The sequence below is a fragment of the Lactuca serriola genome, chromosome 5 (genome assembly GCF_051521515.1).
Source record: "Lactuca serriola cultivar US96UC23 chromosome 5, Lser_US96UC23_V15, whole genome shotgun sequence".
Lineage (NCBI taxonomy): Eukaryota > Viridiplantae > Streptophyta > Magnoliopsida > Asterales > Asteraceae > Lactuca > Lactuca serriola.
In genome coordinates this window covers 40,144,438-40,166,101 of record NC_136412.1, presented here as the reverse complement: position 1 = coordinate 40,166,101, position 21,664 = coordinate 40,144,438, and the positions used below count along the sequence as shown (strand labels likewise).

The window sequence follows — 21,664 nt, the reverse complement described above, 5'->3', positions numbered from 1 at the left end:
TGGCTTCGCCCGGGTTCGAACCGGAGACCTTCAGTGTGTTAGACTGACGTGATAACCAACTACACCACGAAACCTTTGGTTATTTGCTTAAAAACAACCTATTAATTACTTTTGTCTTTCTTCCAAAAACACATATTCGAACCAGGACACGGTTAAATCTTGCTCATGTACAGTTTGGTTCGTTGTTCTAAATGTTTCGTGTAAACTTTTTTTTATTTTTATGGTATGTTTAACATTTTTTTTAATCATAAACTCATTTTATGTTAGGTCCATTCTCATCCAGAACATAATCAAGTATGCTAAGTGGTACCGTTTGAAATCAAACTCTTTATAAGTTAAATTTAACCATTATTGAACAAACATCGATCAAATCTTTAGTTTCTTTATTTTACTTTGACTTTTCGATGTTAATTAAGTCATGTTAGGACATGATACAAATCCCTAAACATTAGTAGTTTAATACATCATAATTAAATTAGAAATTACCTATGTATTAATTTTTCTTTTTAATTTCGGTCATGATGATTAATTAATACACAAACAATTATTTGTAAATTAACACAATGTAACCTTTTAGATTAATTAATTAAAAACCACATATTTGGAAAAATGAATCATAATAAAAATAGTTTTTTTTTGATGTTTTTATATAATTTGATTTGTCGTTCTATATTTACAATATTTAAACTTTGTTAAATATTTAAAAAAAAATTAGTATACGAATATATATATATATATATATATATATATATATATATATATATATTCTTTTAGTTTATCTAATATTTTGATTTATTATAATATTTAACTTAACAAATAAATGTATTGTAATAACATTTTAAATGTTTGCCGATAATAAGATGGTATTTTGTATTGAATAACATATTTTAAATTAATAGATTATTATATTAAATTTGAAATTGAAAGGTCAATAATGTTTCAAATGAATATTATGATAGGTAAAATTTCTTATTTATAATATAGTATGACTTAACTACATGTCTTTTTATCAATTGTATTGTAAATAATGATACGAAGATTCAACCACCTATTAATTTGTATCCAAATAGACTTGGAAATTGAGTGAAAGATTATGAGTAAAACAAAAAAGCGTCACATCAAATTGATGTTTACACATTTATCAACCAAATTTACTTTCGTAGGCATCGAATTAACATCTATCCAACAATGATTCATGCAGAGCCATATAAAGTCCTTGTGCTACAATGATCAACAAAAACAAAGATAACATTTCATATAAGCCCTTAACCAAAATGTACGCCATATCAAGAATTTCAAGTAATGATAATACAACGAGTCACATATTTTCAAAATCAACCTTGAATATCGTTAATTTGTTTTGGTGCATTTTATACCTAATAACAATCTCATTAAGCATTAAACAGTTGTCTGAAAGTTTACAACATTCAATAAACATAGATTGGTCATTTCTTACCTCATATTTAATAATCACGGAAAGATAATTAGCCAAACTTTAACAACAATTTTGTACCGGAAACTTATTAGACTAATCAACCTATAATCTTTTATATACCCTAATATCAATGTTTTGGTATGCTAGTTAAGATAATACCTTGCATATTCATATTTGTATGTATAATAGAGAAAACATAGATCCAATATATTTAGGGTTGCATGTATACTTAGGAGTGTTAGAATGCTCAAAACTCAATGGTATCAGAGCCTAGACTTGTTTTCCTGTTATATTTGCAAAATCTGCTTAAAAATCGAAGTTTTTTGCTGTCTGGGCAACTAACTCGGCGAGTCCATCAGGCGACTCGACGAGTCCATGCCTTAAAAGTGTTCAAAACGATCCAACTCGTCGAGTTGGTTCATGCACTCGACGAGTTGGACCCCCAGACAACATATCTTCGACTATTTTGGCTGGAATTGGAATAGGAACATTACCAAAAGCTGTTTTTGGACTTGAAAACCTATTTTTGATGTGGTAATGTTCATGCTAATCCAATTTCAAATATAATTGTCAATAGATTCATGTTTTGTATTAGTTTAAGAGTTAGCTAATTACATGAAAAAGTTTGATTGATTATCTTGTTCTTATGATTTGCTTAGATTAATAGGAAAAGTTATGTGAAATTGTTGTTGTCAATCCATATTAATCTAAGAGTTGATTCTAAAATGTGTTTTTTTAATTTGTCCTCAAGTTATATGAAAAGTCACATTTAAGAATCATAAAACTCATAAATATTTCATAAGTTATGAATAAAGGAAAAGTCATATTCTTTTAAGAGTTTAAAGTCTTCCATAACTTGTCCTCAAGTTATGTAACTTGAAGAGTTTTTTTTAATTAAAACTACTTTAAACACATAAGTTATGAAATTAAATAGTTTTGAATAGTTTCAAAACTTGCCCTCAAGTTTTGGAATTTGTAAAGTTTCCCTCATGAATACTTTAATTCCAAGTTAAGCCCTTACAATTTTAAAAGTTAAAATTCAACCCTTATACTTTATAGTATTATAAGTTAATAATATATATATATATATATATATATATATATATATATATATATATATATATATATATATATATATATATATATATATATATATATATATAAGAGCAAGTCAATCTTACCGTTAGTAGGCCTCATTCACGAAGCCGGTCTATAAGGGGGTATAAAGTTACTGCCTATAAAATGGCAATTTAATGGGTGTCCACAATCACCCACCGCATCCTTGACTGGTGGAGGGTCATTAGCCGAACGGGTAGGACAAGGACTAGAATTCTCCCTTCATTAAAAGTATTAGTGATAAATACTAAGTAACTAAACTCTTATAAATTCCCAATCTTAGTTACTTAGGAAAATGTGAATTTGGTGCTAACCCATGAAATCACACTTTGCACTTTGCTTAAGTCGTTGGTGGAACGCGTGTGGGTAACCGGCACACTAACCTGGATTTAACAAGGTAGGGAAAGGGTAACTTAATGTTTATCATATTATCGGTGGAGCGCGTGTGGTTAACCGGCACATCGATTGAGGGGTAAATATTAAGGGTACCAAGTATATTTGCATGTTTATTCACACCTTGTTTTGTGATCCTCGGCATCCTAGTCATAAAATTTGAGAGGGCACAATCGAGATCGAAACATGCCATTGAAAAGTTCAATGAATCTCAAAAGATTTAGGAGTTTCCAACCAATTAAAACTTAATTCATATTCCGTTTTTCATGGTGGAAGTTGGTGAATCGTCATTAGCCTACCTTTAAATATTTTATAGCCTGGATTACTGCATCTCTCTTCCAAGTTATAAAAGTATTGTGTTGGGTCCTAGCCTTAATATTTCATATTGGGTGTTATATTAAGTACTTTAAATCAACTATCTTGAATATCTCCCAAAAGATGTCTAGTTTAGACATCTATGATCTTCCCAAATCTCTTGAAACAAGTTTTCCTAATGAAGATGATGTCCCGTGATTGGTTCATGGAAATCATGCTTCTCTTCCTTCTCCTTCTCCAATTATTCTCCCTAACCCACAGGTTCTTGAAAAGTTTAAGGTCACTCAAGCCCTATTGGCAAGTAAGGTCTAGGTGTGATCACATCTTGGAGATGAAGTCACATATTGACAAGCCGGGAGAGTTGGGTGTCAAAGTCTTGAGAAAGTTGGATGTACAATCACTTTCTAAGTCACATAGTGAGTTCCTTTGGGACTATTATGAAACAGAATATGACATGACCCTTAATGATCTTATCTATTCGCTTGGTGCTGCTGAATCAGCAATGATTTGAAGACTAGTAAAGCAAATTTTATTAGAAGATCAACTTGCTAAAACTACAATGAACATTGAAAATTGGTAACATTGGTTATCTAGAAAAAGCTTTCTCTTCCCAATGAAAAGGGATCGGCCATAGTCAACTCGGTTGACCAAATGGTAAAGAGAAAGGTTAATTCTAAGATAGTCCCATGTACCATTACCAAAGGGTCCATATGTTTCTATTGCCAAAGGAAGGGCCGTTGGTTGCAAAGCTGTTCTATTTACCTGAAAGATCATAAGGTTTATCAAGTCAAGAAGTTTAACTATTCTTCAGGTGAAGTCCAGTATCTAACTCTGTTAAGTTTCTATTATGAGATTCCTATTACATGATGTGACTGGGTCACATGTTGATGTTTTAAGAATAAAAGAAAAGTGAAGAAACTTAAAGGAAGTATATGCTAATTATGATCGCGAAGATGGATTTCGATCGCATGGTTCGATGATTAGAATTTTGAGCAGGTGCTTAAGAGTTATGATATGTTGCTTAGGAATAGATAACAACAAGTTTTCATATGCATTTGCATTATAAGGATAAGTTTTTTCACAAAGTTTTAAAATAAAAGGAAAGGTTTAAATTTTATTTATATTAAAATGTCCTTAGAGTGGCATTTGTGAAGAATTGTTATGTATATGGTTCCATTGATAGCAATATTTGAAAATAGATTTGATTCTTTCATTTGTGGTAGTGTCTAAATTTACCAAATAAGGAAAGATTCTCATCATCCAAGTTTTAATTGGACCGAAACTTGGAATCATACAAGTTGTATAGTATGATGAATGAAAATCTTCATCTGTGGAAAATTAAGACTAATTCCTTGTTCACATGTATATGTGAGTTAAGTGAAGGACTAAGGGATCGAGTACACATTCTTGTGCACTGGTCAAGTCCACCACAAAGATCGTTAAGACTATTTGTCATGATTTACTAAAGTTTAGTAAATATGGTTATACTTACAAGTTTAAGTATAATTCTAAAACTTTGAAAAAGTTTCAATGTATGGTAGAACGAATGAGAAGAATCAAATTTGGTAGAAAGATAAAAGTTTCTCAAATCTGAAAAGATGGGAGAGTACTTTAGTAATATGTTTTATGATTATCTTAATGATTGTGAGACCATATCACAGTTCATCCTCTAAGGACATCTTAGTGCATTCTTATGGCTAAGAAGAGGAGTCATGAAATTGTTGAAATGGTTAAATCAAGAAGATGAGTCCTACTTCGTTCCAAAACAATTCTTAGAGTCATGCTCCAAGATTGTAACTTGAGTGACACATCTTATATAATGTTTATTAACACTTGTAAAATATAAGAGTAAAATGTTTTCTACTCTTGTACATTTGAAATTGGCAAGTTGTGATGTTTTGGATAAAACAAAGACCAACTAAGGCTAATTGTGTGAAGTGCTTGTCTTGATAAAGAATCCGCACTATCTCTTGAATATTTGGCAAGAGAGTCTTATATGTCAAGAGGTCAGTGGGAGTCTTAAAGATCTTGGAAAAGATTCAAGATATAATCATGAATAAAAACTTGTAGTTTGTCACTAGCACACGACTTGATGTTTTATAACCTATCGTGTTGACATATCCTATTTGTGTGCCCATTCCAGTTAAAGTTGGCTTTGCATATGAGTTCGGAGAGTTCTCAAATGGTTGCATAAAAACTTGGAAGCAATGGCAGACCCTTGTGCTGCCAGGTGGCAAGAAGTTAAGACTACATAAGTCCAGTCCATATTACTTTGGATTTGTCACTAACCTTGTCTTAACATTATGGTTTTGAAAAATTCACATGGATAGCAACTCATACACCATAAAATCTAAGTGTCATAAGGTTTCTATCCGATTCATGAAAATGATGGTGAGGAAGTGCTTTCACTAAGTAGATTTTAAAAAGATAGCAATTGTGATATTTGCATTCTCAAAGTCGTTAGTGGAGTGTGTATGGTTAACCGACACACTAACATGGACTTGTAAGAAATGGAAAAGGTCTAAACAATTGAGGCTATGATTATGGCATCCCTTTTAATAGTTCTGAAATTGTTTAGACACACATGTGTGCTATCTAAGGAAAGGTGTATGATTTCGATAAAGTTTTATCAAAGCATCTCGTATCAAAAATCTAAACTTCGGTAAGAAAGTCAATAAAGTATTGTTTTTCTAGAAGTACAACTGATTTCTGAGTACATGTCAAAGCTAGTGGGAGCATAAGTGTAATCCTAATAATCATCATGTTAGTGGGAGCATGATAATTATAATAAGTATTGCAATTTAGCAATGTCAATTATAGAAAACAAAAGGTTTCAATTGGGAAAAGTTGTTTTGCTATAATTAAGGGAGAGGAAATTATACTTCATTTCAATTCTAAAAGCTTAGGTTGAGGTTTTAATCGTCTTTGGTCAAGGATATATATATATATATATATATATATATATATATATATATATATATATATATATGAATTTTATGTTAGAATGACTCAACATAAGGAAATTCTATATATATATGAAACTGGCATGCATCCTGGCTCCCGAGACTCTTTCATAGAATTCCAACAATTTTTCCCGCTCCCGAGACTCTTTCAAGGATATATATATATATATATATATATATATATATATATATATATATATATATATATATATATATGAATTTTATGTTGTAATGGCTCAACATAAGGAAATTCTATATATGGGTCCATTATTTGTGTTCTAAAATTCGATTATGATTACGGCATCCCTTTTCATAATCTGAATTATGAGAACTTGGCAAATAGAAATAGAAATATTGTAGCAAAAGAATGGTCTAGTATCATGTCTTTATGTGAGACATCATGTATCGTGTCCCATATGCTTCGGATATAGGATCGATTGCATGTGCTATAATATTCATCCTTTCTAAATTTTCCAAATGCTCAGGGCATTAAGGAGGGAAAAGTCTAGAATTGGATATGACTGAAATGATTAAGCAATTGTCGAGGACGATCTAAGGTTTACCAAAGATTGGTTGCTCAGGGACAGTTGGAAGTATAGTGTGAATTTTGGAATGACCATATTGATATATTCTGAAAGGAGGCAACTCTTATTCAGAAATGATAGTCTAGATGGAATATGGAAAATGTTTCATAATTGGAAGTTATTCAAGCTGTGTAAGATTAGAAAACGTAATGCAAGAAGAATGTTCAAAGCAATGTACTTTGAATATGAGACTTTGTTTCCATGGAGTAGATCTTCATTGGAATACCCTGTAATGATTGTTGACAAGTCTTTATGACTTGATACACATTCATTACAAGAGGGTAGTGCATTTAAGTTTAAAATCTAACAGATTTCGATAAATGATAAGAATTATCTTACATTTACGATAAGGATTTGGGAGTGTGAAATTAGAATCATTGAAATTATGTTTAATTGGTTTATTTCACAAAGTAAGGATCATAGAGAAACATAGAGTGCATACTTGGTGTATCGCAAAGCTATTGTTTAGAAAAACATAGTGTACATGCTTGGAGCGTGGGATAACTAGGTTTTAAGTCAAGTATAAAGTTGATAGCTGAAACAGTATACAATGAATAATGTGTAATCAATATGGTGATAAATAAAAGTTGTTTTATTTCTATTCATAAGTACTGAGACTATATTGGTTCCGATTATTCTTGTGTTTCAATTTGCATGTTTTGAAGGGTCTATTTTGTGGTTTGGTATAGGATTTCATTGTAATAAGTTCTTTTGAGTCTGTAACTAAATTTGGTAGGTTGTTTAGTAGTTTACGGCCGTATGCTGTTTACGGTCGTAAACCCAGTATCCGACCCAACCCACTATATATAGGGGTTTTGTAGGTCATTTATGGTTGTTGATGCCACACGAGTTCACGGCTTTCAGAGCAAGTTGTACCACACGTTTTATGCAATTTAAGCGTGTGCAAGCTTTTTTCTAATTTGTTTTCTACTCCTATTCTTGTTAATTCAATTGTGTGTTTGTTTGATTACTGGTAAGATCCGTTTCAGGACCTAACAATTGGTATCAGAGCAGGAACAGGTTTCAAAGCATTATTCAATCGATTTTTCAGTCGTTTAAACTCATATTCTTCAGTTTTAGAGATTAGGGTTTGGTGTTTTCATAGCAAAGGGGGTGAAATCTGCATCAAACTTGCGGTTACTGAGTTTTTGGGAGTTTACTGTAGTACCTGATTCCCGGTACGTATTTCTTGTAATTAAAATTCATAATTCATGCATTTTTGTCTTGGACTCGGCGAGTTGAAGGACCGACTCGCCAAGTAGGAGCGGGATGAGACGCGGGGTCTGAGCCTTGGACTCGACGAGTCGGTTCCCCGACTCGGCGAGTAGGCCCTGTTTGGACAAAAACCCTAACCAGAGTATTGTCACCCTATTTAAGCACACTAACTCGGCCTCCCTTGTCCCGAACACTTCCAGAGAGCTGTAGTGAGAGACCCTAGCCCCCATATTGTTCTTGTGAGTTAGTTTTGCTTGGTGAAGGAAGTTTGGAGCTTAGAAGAAGAAAGAGGTGGTTGAAGAGTGCAAGGAAAGGAGTAGATCCGAAATCTACACTGGGAGAAGCTTCCATTCAGGTAGTAAAGTTCCTACCTTGATCTTTAGGTCCTTAGATACCATTTTGTCCCAATTTGGTGGTTTTCAAACCCTAAAACACCAAACTCCATGTGTTTGTGCTTAATGATCTGAAAGGACTTCAGATCTAGACCTTATGGACGTATTAGAAGCATAAAGTTGTTGTGGTTGAAGTGATTGAGGTCCCCATTGAGTGTATGACCTCTTAAAGAGCTTGGAATTGCATTTTTGAGCTTATAGGGCCATGCATGCACGTAAAGTTTGCAACTTTACATGTTAAGCATGCCGTAGGACCATAGATCTATGGTTTTGAAGCGTTGCATGTCTCAGATCTGGCCTATATGGGAAATGGGTCAAGGGACTCGGCGAGTCCCAAAGTGGAACTCGGTGAGTTATATGAAGATGGCCTTAGACTCGGCGAGTTAGATGAACAACTCGTCGAGTCCTATGAAGATTTCCTGGTACTCGACGAGTTGTTCTTCAAACTCGGCAAGTCGTATGAACTGTTTGTTAGGTCCAGTTTAATGTTGCATCTATTGGGCTCGTTAGCTAGTCCAAGTTTTGTCTCCGGTATGGGACTGTCCATCCGTGAGTTTTATGTAGGGTTTATTATAAATAGATGCTTGCATGCATCCTAGAACATAACGATTAGATAAGAATTGATAGAGATTTTCAAGCGTATTCATCGTTCTTATTTTTGTAACCCTAGAATCCTCTACAGCGGAAGTTCTTAATCGAGCTCTGCTGAGGATTGAGTTAATCTAATCATTCGACTCATTCAGATCCATACTTGTGTTTTATCTCACTGTTTTTTACGTTCTTTATTTACCTGTTACAAAGATCTAATCGATCAAAGAGTTTTTAAACTCATCAATTGGTATCAGAGCCGGAGGCTGTGTAATTCATACATATCTCTTCTGTGAAAGAAGCGATTAGGGTTATTCCGTATTAACTAATATTTATTGAGCCGTCATTCCATAATTGACGTAACTCAACATTTATTTGTTTTGCCCTAATATTACATATTACAAGTCTGATCTTTCAAACAGGTTAAACGATCAAGCATGGACGAGTCTCAATCTAATCCTATCAACATCTCAAATAGCATTGGATCAACGACAAAGATTCCTATTCTTTACACCCAGGATTACGAAGTTTGGGCGCATCATTTTGAAGATTATGTCATCGGATCTGAAGATAATGGGTATCTTATTTGGGAAGCAATTGTGTCTGGACCATTTGCTCACTCAGGAACATCTAAAATCATTAAAACTCAGAAAGAGTATAATGATATGTTAAAAGATGTAAAAGACATTGCTCAAGACGAAAAGGAAAAGTTTCAGTGCAACATTAAAGCATTGAGACTGATCCGATTCGCTCTTCAATCTGATCCATTTAGGTTGGTGAGTTCCTGTAGTACCGCTAAAGAAATCTGGGATAGGTTGCGAGAGCTATATTCCACAGATGAAGATTTGGAGCATTCTATTCAGACCTTGCTTTTGTCTGAGTTTGGTGAATTTAAGCAGAATTCTGATGAAACTGTCACTCAGACGTTTGATCGCTTCAATCATCTTCTTAGCAAGATGATCAAACATGATATAGAAAGAAAGTTGATTGAACAGAAGGTCACCTTTTTGAATGGCCTAAGATCTGAATGGAGAGCTGTCGTGTCTACAGTTAAAGCTCATGAGCAGTTCAAGTCATATTCATTGGCAAAGCTGGTGGGAATTCTGAAATCCCAAGAAAAGATTGTCATGCAAGAAAAGAATGTGGTCTCAAGTTTGGGGTACTTGGCCCTCCTATCAAAAGGCAAGAATGCAGTGGAAGATGAAGATCCGAATCTAGAGGACTATGATCTTACGTCGGAAGATTATGCTATGATGGTGTCCAATCCCAAGAGGTTCATCAAGAAGAGGTTTCCTACCAATAAAAACAGAAATTGGCAGGGGAGCTATAGTTTTGAAAAGGTAAGGGAGGAGCCGAAGACTGAGGAACCAAAGAAAGAGGCGAAGGTTGATGGAGATTCTGGTGTGAACTGCTACTACTGTGGAGGAAAGAACCATTATGCCAAAGATTGTGTTCTGAAGAAAATGGCAGAGAAGAATGAGGAGAAAGACGAAGAGGCTGTCTTGATGAAAAAGCTAGAAGAGATCAAGAGGAAGAAAGCTGCTACTAACCCTTCTATGAATGCTCTTATTGTACAGGGTTCGGCAGAGGATGACGAGTTCGGTGGCGTGCAGGTGTGGTCAACCGACTCAGAGGATGATGAGGTGAGAAAGCCTTCGCATAGAAAGGCGTATGTGGCAAGAGGTGGTGAAAGCGGCGGAAAGTGTTTGATGGTGACTGACGTATCTCACATGAGGGGATACAATACAGATGGTGGAAATGAGGACACCAAGGAGCGAGAGGACTTATGCTTCACAGCAAAACCTCTTAGTGTGCAGATCAATGAGCTTGATGAATTGATCAAGAAGTTACAATCTCTTTTTATTTCATTCAAAGTCCCACAGAAATCATATGAAAAAGAATTAAATAGCTTAAATTCAAGAATCTCAAATCTGGATAGTTGTTTAACTCAAACACGGGTCACCAATTCTAACCTAACTGACCAAATAAGCAGGGTGTCATCCAAGAGTGAGGAGCGAAGGATGTGGATAGAGCAAAAAGAGTCGGAGCTGATAAAGTCTAAAGATGAAAACATTTATTTACAAAGAGACAATTTATAACTTTTAAAACAGAGAAATGTTTTTTGTTTGATTGCTAAACGACTTTATGCTAACATCACTCAACTGCATCTGAATTGTGAAATAGGGCAGAAAATTCATCGCATGATTTTACCCTTCCTTGAGTTTAAGGAGGATGAAATCGATGCTGAAACATATAACTGCGAAAGTGTTGTATCGTCTGATGATGTGAATCCCACTTACATGTATGGTTTGGACAAAATAGAATCTTTCATAAAGTCCAAAGACCATAAGGACATGCTGAAAAACCTTTTGGATGAAAACGATAAGCTGAAACTAAGGACCGAAACCATACAAAAATTTGACTCATTGAATGCCAATTTAAGTTCAGAAAATAAAATTGATGTTGAAACGCATCTGAACTTAATGAGGACGATGATATGAGTGTAATTTCTGTAGAGGATGAAGTCGACTGTTCTGAGTTTGTCAAGAGCGAACCCGAAAACCACAAAAATCTTATTTCTGAAAATTCTGTGGAGTTTGCTCGATTGTCCCAAAATAAGTCCCCGATTCTAGAAGAAAAGGCTATTGTGTACCAAAAGGTGAGAACAACACCAAATCAGGTATATAAGGTCACAGGAGTAACCGAGCATCAAATAGCCGAACTCACTGCCATAGTGAACGAAGATAACGCAGATGGCTGTGATGAGTTTTTCTGGTCTGCTCCTATAGATAATGCCGACGAAATTGTTGGTCTATCTGAGCGGACGTCCTGGAAAACCAAAGGCAGATATGTACCAGAGCCACTGAACAAGCCTGACAACTTCGACGTGCCAAGCACTAGTGGTACAAAAGAAGTTCCTGTAGAAGAAGTCACTTCCACAAGCGAAAGATCATCTGTGAAAAGCGAACCGGCTGACAAGAAGCTGAAACAAAAGGCCAACATCCACAAACAGCCGAAACAAGTGAAAGATCAAAAGCAGCAAAGAAACCTAAGATACAAAAAGAATCTCTCTAAGCGAAAGCAGTTTTGGCGCTCTCAAAACAATCATTTCTCTTACCATGATAGAAATTCAAAGTCAGAGAAAAAGGCTTTCGGGCCGCATGAGGAACGGAACCAAAAGGACAGGTTTGGTTCAGAAAGCATAAGGAACCGAAAGGACAGGTTCGGTTCAGAGAGCATAAGCAACCGAAAGGACAGGTTTGGTTCAGAGAACAACGACAACCGAAAGGACAAGTTCGGTCCCGAAAGCAACAGCTACCGAAGGTCCAGGTTCGGTCCCTTCAATGACCAAAAACAAAAGGGTCATATCGAACCGCAAGTCAGAAGAAATTCCCATTCTAATTCTTCTCATACTCGATCCTCTTCTAAACCTAATTCTGTTCCTGCTCAAAGTTCAAAATCATCAAAGGATTTGAAAGGAAAAGCGAAGATTTCCTTTGTCAAGAATGACCGAAAGCAGTCTAAGGCCCAAACGCCAAAACCTGAAACCAAAACGACTGTAGCTAATCCTAACAAAATCAAAGTATACACCATTAAGAAGAAAGATGAAACAACATTAATAAAAAGAACATATCGTGTTGATGTTTCTCTTACTATTCCTGTTCCTGTGAAAGGCTCACGTGGACCCAAGAAACTTTGGGTTCCTAAATCTGCTTAATTTTTGCAGGTTATTAGTGACGAGCAGTTCGACGAAGAATGGTACATTGACAGTGGCTGCTCACGTCACATGACAGGAAGGAAGGAGGAGCTAAGGGAATTTCGATCTCTTCAGAATGGTGGAATGTCAAGTTCGGGAACAACTCATATGGAACGATAAAGGGTTATGGGATGATAACCAATGGAGACTTCACAATAAGAAAGGTGGCGTACGTTGAAGGGCTACAGCATAATCTCATCAGTGTATCTCAACTGGTAGGAGGTACCGGTCTCAAAGTTTCATTTGACGATGAAGGCTCAGAAATCATAGAGAAGAAATCAAAAAGGGTGATTCTCAAATCAGAACGCAAAGGAGAAATGTTTCCTCTCAATCTCAAACCTATCAAAGGAAATCCAGCTATATGTCTTTTATCCAAAGCTCACTCTGACGAAAGCTGGTTGTGGCACCGAAGGCTCTCACACCTTAACTTCAAAGACATCAACAAGCTTGTCACATGAGGTCATGTTAGGGGTCTCCCATTGCTCAAGTTTGATCGTGAACATTTGTGTGCTGCATGTGAAATGGGGAAGCAGAGTCGTCAAAGTCACCCATCCATTATAAACACAAAAGTTGTTGAACCACTTGAGTTGCTTCACATTGACTTGTGTAGTCGATCATAAATAGAAAGCATTGCTGGTAGCAAGTATATTCTTGTTATTGTTGATGATTTCTCACGTTTTACATGGATGTTCTTTCTAAAGCACAAATCTGAGTCTACTCTTAAGCTAAAGACGTTTATTAAACAGGTTGAAGTGCAACTGAGAAAAGTCGTTCGCAACATCAGGAGCGACAATGGACTGGAGTTCAAGAACAAAGAATTTGAATACTTTTTGGCAGAAAAAGGAACCAGTCACAACTTCTCAGCTCCCTACACACCTCAACAGAACGGAATTGTCGAAAGACGAAACCGATCCTTGTGTGAGGCGGCCCGAACGATGCTGAGTTTCGCTTCTCTTCCTTTATATTTCTGGGCTGACGCTATTGCTGTAGCATGTTTCACGCAGAGTAGGTCTTATCTCAACAAGCGCTTTTCTCTTACTCCCTATGAGATCATAAACAACAGAAAGCCGAACGTAAAATTCTTCCATGTATTCGGCTCATGATGCTTCATCTTCAACTCCAAAGAACATCGTAACAAGTTTGACGTTAAAGCTGATGAAGGAATTTTTCTGGGATACTCACTTAATTCAAAAGCATACCGGGTTTTAAATAAGCGTTCGAGGAAGATCGAAGAAACATATTATGTGACTTTCGATGACAACTACATCAAAAAGTTAAAGGCCACTGAAGAAGCAATTGGAGAGATTTTTACTCAAACTGGTTAAGTCACGGCTTCGATTGCTAATCTGTTCGATCAGTTTGTGGAACTATTCGATGAACCTGAAAGCTACTCTCTCGGAGGCCAAGGCAGCTGATAACAAAGTCGACCATCTGAAGCAAATTGTCGAAGAAGCAGCCAAACGAATGGGTGAAGGAGAACAAGTTTCAAACGAACCTCCTAAGCATGGTGCTTCAGTTGAGGGGGAGAATCCATCTTCATCAAAACAACCGAGCTCACAAGTTGAGGGGGAGAATTCCATTCCAGTACCCGAAAGCTCAACTGCACCCGAAAGCTCATCAACACCCGAAAGTCCTGTAGCACCAAAAAGTCCAGCTACACCGGAAAGCTCATCAGTCGAGGGGGAGAATGTCGATATGTTCTACGACGACGATAGTCAATCTGAATTGGAAGAAATGGTGAATGCTGAATTGGATCCATCCTATGATCCAAATTACCCTCCTCTTGTTAAATGGACCAGAGATCATCCTGTATCCCAAGTAGTGGGTAATGTCTCTGAAAAGGTCCTGACCCGATCTCAACTGAAGGCAAAGCAAACATCTCTATTCTCCAAAGTAGAGTTCTGCATGTATAATTCTTTCGTCTCAAAAGTTGAACCGAAGACAGTAAATACGGCTCTTGATCATTCTGACTGGGTTCAAGCTATGCAAGATAAACTCAACGAGTTCGAAAGAAATAAAGTATGGCGCCTCATTCCAACTCCTAAAGACGCCTCAGTTGTTGGTCTCAAATGGGTATTCAGAAATAAAATGGACAAGGAAGGCAATGTGATTCGAAACAAAGCTCGTCTCGTGGTGAATGGATACTTCCAGGAGGAAGGAATTGATTATGAGGAAACTTTTGCTCCGGTAGCGAGGCTGGAATCTGTTTGAATATTTCTGGCCTATGCTGAACACAAGAACTTTGAGGTCTACCAAATGGACGTGAAATGCGCCTTTCTGAATGGAGAGCTTGAAGAAACAGTTTACGTGGAGCAACCTCCTGGATTTGTTAATGAAAAGTACCCCAATCACTGTTATATTCTGGATAAGGCTGTTTACGGTCTGAAACAAGCACCTAGGGCATGGTATGAAACGCTAACCAAGTTTTTAAAGATGTCAAAATTCAAACAAGGTTCGGTTGACCCAACCTTCTTTCGTAAGAAGGAAGGTAACGACCTTATGATTGTTCAAATCTATGTCGATGTTATCATCTTTGGCTCAACGAATCCTAGCTTAACAACTGAATTCAGAAAGCTGATGGAGACTAAATTTGAAATGAGCTCAATGGGTCCGATTAACTTTTTCCTTGGTTTAAATATTAGACAGGGACCCGAAGGCATCTTTATCAACCATGAAGCTTACACCAAGACTCTTCTTGCAAAATTTGGCATGATGGGAGACTCAAAGGTTAAAGTTCCAATGGCATTTGGCACCAAGCTCACACCATCCTTGGAAAAACCGGCAGTCGATATTACGTTATATCGCCAGATGATTGGTTCTTTAATGTACCTTACTGCTAGCAGGCCTGATATAATGTTTTCTGTCTGTTACTGTGCTAGATTTCAGGCGAATCCTCGTGAACCACATATGCTTGCAGTGAAAAACATACTCCGGTATCTGAAACGAACCACCTCTCTCGGTTTATGGTATCCATCAAAATCAGGTTTCTTCGTTCAAGCCTACTCAGATGTAGACCTTGGAGGTTGTGGTTTAGACAGGAAAAGCACCACAGGAGGATGCCAATTCCTAGACGGGAAGTTGGTTAGCTGGCAATCAAAGAAACAAACATGTGTATCTCTGTCTACAGCCGAAGCAGAGTACATCGCAGCTGCCTCGTGTACATCTCAAGTAATTTGGATCCAAAGCCAACTCCGGGACTATGGACTCAATATGAAAAAGATCCCACTATATTGCGATTCAGAAAGTGCAATTAGGATCTGTCATAACCCAGTGCAACATTCCAAGACCAAGCATATAGCACTGAGGTATCACTTTATTAAAGATCATGTGGAAGATGGGAACGTCGAAATTCACTTTGTTCGAACCACTGATCAACTGGCTGACATCTTCACCAAAGCTCTTCCTGAAGCATCTTTCAATAAAATTCTACAAGGGCTAGGAATGATGGAATCGGAGTCAGTACCAAAGAATACTTCTCAAAATTCAAAGTTGGAAGTGAAATAGACCGAACGTTCGGGTTCGGGTCTCATGTGTGCCGAAATGAACCGAACGCTCAGGTTCGGGTCTTGTTCTGGTATACCGAAATGAACCGAACGCTCGGGTTCGGTCATATCATCTGATCTTCGCTTATCACTCAAAGGTAGTTTCTTTGGTTGTAAACCTTCTGTATTATTTTCTCAAATTCAGTTCTCTTATTTTCAAAGTTCTGTTCTTTTTCAAACTTATTTTTTTTGGCAACCGAAATAGACCAAACGCTCGGGTTCGGTTCCAATTTTTTTTCTCTATATCTCATTTTTTTTATTTTCTTATTTTTTCTTTAAATAAAAAATTCCAAAAATATTTTTTATACTCTTTTTCTTAGTTTCTTTTCGTGAATTCAAAAACTCCAAAAATATTTTATTATTATTATTTTGTTTTGTTTTATGTCTTATCTTTTTGTGTGTCTTTTGTGGGGAAATCATTTCACTAGTTAAGTGTCCCTAGAAGTTATAAAAGGGTTGTGGTTAATATTGATTTAACGTCATCTTAAAGCAAAGTTGCCCACGTGGATCAATATTAGCCACAACCCTTTTATAACTTCACATCCCATTAAAATGGATCCCGGACACGAATCTCTTTTTGTGTGTCTATTTGTGGGGAAATCATTTCACTAGTCTTATCTTTTTGTGTGTCTATTCTGGTTTCATCAGTTACAAGGCATATTTTTTTTAATGGGATGTGAAGTTATAAAAGGGTTGTGGTTAATATTGATCCACGTGGGCAACTTTGCTTTAAGATGACGTTAAAGGATAAGATGATAATATGCTGACTCAGGCGGGAGTCCAATCGATTTGATTTCAAACGGCGCTAGAAGGCCAGGCGTGCGAATTGGAACCGTTTCATTTAAAAACGGCGCCTGATGGGAAGGCATGTGAATCGGGACTGACACTCTCTCTCATGCGTGATCATCGGCGCTCATAACTGTCACGCATCCATCACTTCTGAAAAACCCTTCGTATTTCCATCGAAGATTTAGGACATATTCTTCTCTCTCCTCTACCCACAGTATAAAAGGTAACGTAAACCATTGTTTACCTCTTTACTGCACCCATATTTCAGAGAGCAAGAAAACCTTCAAGCATTCTACTGTTCATCATCTTTTCCATCTTCTTCACAACAATGGCGGATTCATCATCAGTTTATGCTACTTCCCACATCCTCCCGATTCATCCCCAACAGAGTTTGATCATCGATCTTACTCCTCAAGTCTATGATGCTTTCATGTTCCCGATAATCGAATGCCTCAAGTACTCACCGATTACTCTTGCTCTCACCAAAGTTGAAGCAGTTCCTATGGAGTTCTTATCTCAGATCTTCGCCACTGCTCATTACGACAAGGCAGTCGATAGGATCTTCTTCGACGTGCTCGATCACAAGGCGTCAATCTCCAAGCAGAGGTTTTGCTCAATTTTAGGGTTTGAACCTGATTCAACTAGGGTTAACCCTGAATCGATTCCGGTGGGTCACATGTTCTCTATGTTCTACAACATGGGGTATACTGAGGTGCTGACAATGGCCACGAAGTTCAAGAAATCGTGCCTGCCTCCTTAGTGGAATGGGTTGTTTACAGTGCTGTTCAAGGGGCTGTCTGAACGCAGTGCTGGATCGGACGGAGCAAGTTGTCTGTTCATCTCGATTCTCTACGGGATCTACAACGGTATCAACTTGGACTACGGGTCGGTCCTTTGGCAACAGTTGATTCAGAGTCTGTCTTCTACATCTCGGCATTCCGAGATTTCCTACGCTCATTTTTGGACTCTTATTACAAAATGGGTGATGGACAAGTACCATGTCCTCATTGTTGCAGGTTCTCCAATGTCTTCGATTGGTACTTTCCATACCACAAAGATCATTGTCTCCGATGCCTCCAAGTTCCAATTCAATGGCTCAATCCTAGAGTCAATGTATGGAGACGTTCCTACCGACAGCCGGATTATTAAAACATACAAGGAGTTTCGACGCTCTGGTCCGAGAGAGCTTACTCCTGAAATGCTCAAGTCCATCCATGAAGCTGACAAGCCGGCGCCAAGGGGAAAGAAAACTGACAAAGGCAAAGACAAGCAAGTTTGTAAGGGAGCGAAAGGCCCATCTCCCAAGAAACGAAAAACCACCAAGGCTGCTTAGTCCCCTCCGCTGAAGAAGAGAAAAACCCAACGAAGGCGAAAGGTGATTATCGCTTCCTCCTCAAGCGAATCTGAGGAAGAGAGTTCTGCCTCTGACGGATCTCCTCGTGGTAACACTCCACCACGATCGCCTACTCCAGAAGTTCACTTTTCCACTTCTCCAATCTCTTCTCCACCAGTTACCATTCCCATTTCCATTGCCCCTATAACCTCCACCACTCAAATACCATCCACCTCCATCCCAGTACCCCCTCCCATCTTTACTGAAGCAACCACCACCACCGCAGAAGTAAGAACCAATGTATCTGATACAGGGGTTCCTACTGACGCACCCAAACCCCCACCAACTACCGAACATACCACCCAACCCGAACCTACTACAACTACCGAGCCTCCACCCTCACCACCCCCCTCATCTCCTGCTCATGCAGCAGAGAGTGAAGAACCATTCCTCGGCGGAGAAGACATGACCTTCGATTCGGTCTATTACAGTCCGTTTCAAGTTTAGAGTGATGACGATGATGACGCTCCTGTCACAAAGAGGCATCTCAAGGAGCTTCATGATAAAATAGATTCGCTCATCGCCTCCTCTTCTTCATCACAGTCCTCCATCTCTGAAGCTGCCATTCAGAAGATTGTCGATGCTTTTTCCAAAGCTCATCAAGTCTCTCTAGACTCCGCCACTGCAGCCATTGATGCCTCAACCAAAGCCTTTGAGGCAGCGAACGAAAAAGTCGATAAACTATTCACTGATGCTTCTTCTTTGTTACAGTCATTACAGGAAAATGCTGAAGCCACCAAAGCAAAGCTGGAACCCATTGTCAACCAGCTGGCTACATCAGTTGCATCAGAACTAAAGTCTTTTGCTTCTCTTCGTCAGACTCTCTCCGACGACCACTCAACGTTTAAAGTGACGATTGAGGAACGATTGACTAAGCTCCATGAGGATCTTGCAACTGAAAACTCACTCATGGATGCTCTTGCAAGAAAGACCACCGCTCTGAAGGTCATGAGTCTTCAACTCTCCAATTCTCAAAAGGAGATTGAGTCTTTTTTATTTGAAAGAGAGGTGATTTCATCGTGTGTTTCGGATGTCCACACATCCATTTCAAATATCCTGGAAGCACATGACCCGATACTCAACTATTCTGTGAGGCGTGATCTTGCAGAAAAACTTGCTCCTGCCCTCTCTCTCTCCTGAGCAAGATTGAAGGGCTCCTTGATTTCGTGTCCATTCCGAAACAAGGGGGAGAAAAAGAAAATGTGCCTCAACCGTCTCCTACTTCAACAACAACATACACAACTGAACCTCCTCCTACAAGCCTAGCCTCAGGTTCGGGTGTAAAAGACAAGGGCAAGAAAATTGCTGAGGAGAGCGATGATGAAGATAAGGAGACCATTGCCGACCTTCTGAAGAAGCTAGGTCGAGATAGAGATGCTGACATCAGCGCTCGTGTAGCTAGAGAGGCCGAAGAAGCCGAAAGAAGACAGAAAGAAGCTCACGACCTTCTTGAGAGCAGGAAAACTCTTTTTCCTCCTTGGACTCTTGAGAAGTTGCTGAAAGAAGCTATCGATACTCCAAGCATCTTGTGGCTAGAACCGGTGATCTCTCTAGATCGTTCTAATACTGTCGATTCTCAGTTCGATATGCCACTGACCCGAAAGGTGTTCGTGTTCCATGCCTTTGACAACATTGCTGAGTTCCCTCATCCTTATCCAAAGGTTGATCGGGACTTAGTCGATTTCTATCTGAGGGCCGCTCAACCACAGTACCAAACATGGAGCGCTCAGAAGATTATCAATGTTCGGGTTCTAAAGCCGTACAGGGAAGGAAACTTCACCAACGATCGGTTTAAGGTGCTGAGAGGATCTACCAAGACCGAACATGCCATCTCGCTTGCGGATCTTCCCAACTTGAATCCACACAACTGGATCATCTTGCACAACATCCTTCTTACAAACGAAGCAGAATATGGTCCGATCATTGACCACTTCAAGAGGATGCTTGTCTGCTATATCATGGAAGTCGCCAAGATGTATCAGGAGGTAGCGAGCGTATTCAAGAAAAAGCCTACCATATCTCCTGTTGGCTCAACAAGTGACCTAAACATGATGCAGATGGGAAAGATAGACCCGAAGAGAAACTCTGTTATGTTTACCAGAAACGAAGGCCAGAAATGTCTTTTTGCTTTGGCAGACAAACATCTCTATACCACTACATGTCTGGAACATGTCTTAGGGATCATCCATCGGTGCAAGCAGAACTCAGTGGATGACAAGAAGTACTTTGATGATATGATTCAATGGTACATTCGCTTCAGACAGACAATCCTCGCCCTGATCTCGCGTTTGTTTGATACAACCAAGAAGGTTCCCGCAGCTGGTCCAAGCAAGAAGAAATGATGGTCTCGCTCCAAATTGACGCAAAGGGGGAGATTGTTAGGTCTAGTTTAGTGTTGTGTCTATTGGGCTCGTTAGCTAGTCCAAGTTTTGTCTCCAGTATGGGCCTGTCCATCCGTGAGTTTTATGTAGGGTTTATTATAAATAGATTCTTGCATGCATCCTAGAACGTAACGATTAGATAAGAATTGATAGAGATTTTCAAGCATATTCATCTTTCTTATTTTTGTAACCCTAGAATCCTCTACAGCGGAAGTTCTTAATCGAGATCTGCTAAGGATTGAGTTAATCTAATCATTTGACTCATTCAGATCCATACTTGTGTTTTATCTCACTATTTTTTACGTTCTTTATTTACCTGTTACAAAGATCTAATCGATCAAAGAGTTTTTGAACTCATCACTGTTACAGAGTACGAGGGGTTTAAGTGTTGGAAGTCCAACCCTTCATGTTTACACGTAGAATTAGCAATCTAACGTGTTACAATAGTCCCAGAAACCCAAATCCTCATGAAGGATGCTCTGGTGAGGGTTTGGAAGCGAGTGGGAGGTCTGCTCGCATGGACTCGGCGAGTTGTTCTTCGACTCGGCGAGTCGGATCGCGAGCCGGTTCTATCGTCCCAAGTAGTGAGTTAAGGGCGACTCAGTGAGTGGGAAAAGGGACTTGTAGGTTGCGACCGGGTTAGTGGGAGAAGGACTCGGCGAGTCAGTGCCATGACTCGGCGAGTCCAGTAAATTGGAAGTTGACCTTGGACCAGGGGTGGGTCAGTCATCTTACCTAAGGGTGTATATTAGAGGCTAACCTATGTTTATGGTTTATAGCCGGAGGATTTTCGATTCAGCA

At 38.3% G+C, this 21,664-nt stretch overlaps 1 non-coding gene across 1 annotated transcript; it reads right to left on the bottom strand.

The window, feature by feature from the left end:
- Window positions 1–74, bottom strand: TRNAV-AAC (transfer RNA valine (anticodon AAC)). Its single transcript has one exon. It is a non-coding gene; the product is annotated as a tRNA-Val (tRNA).
- Between the last annotated feature and the right edge of the window lie 21,590 nt (window positions 75–21,664).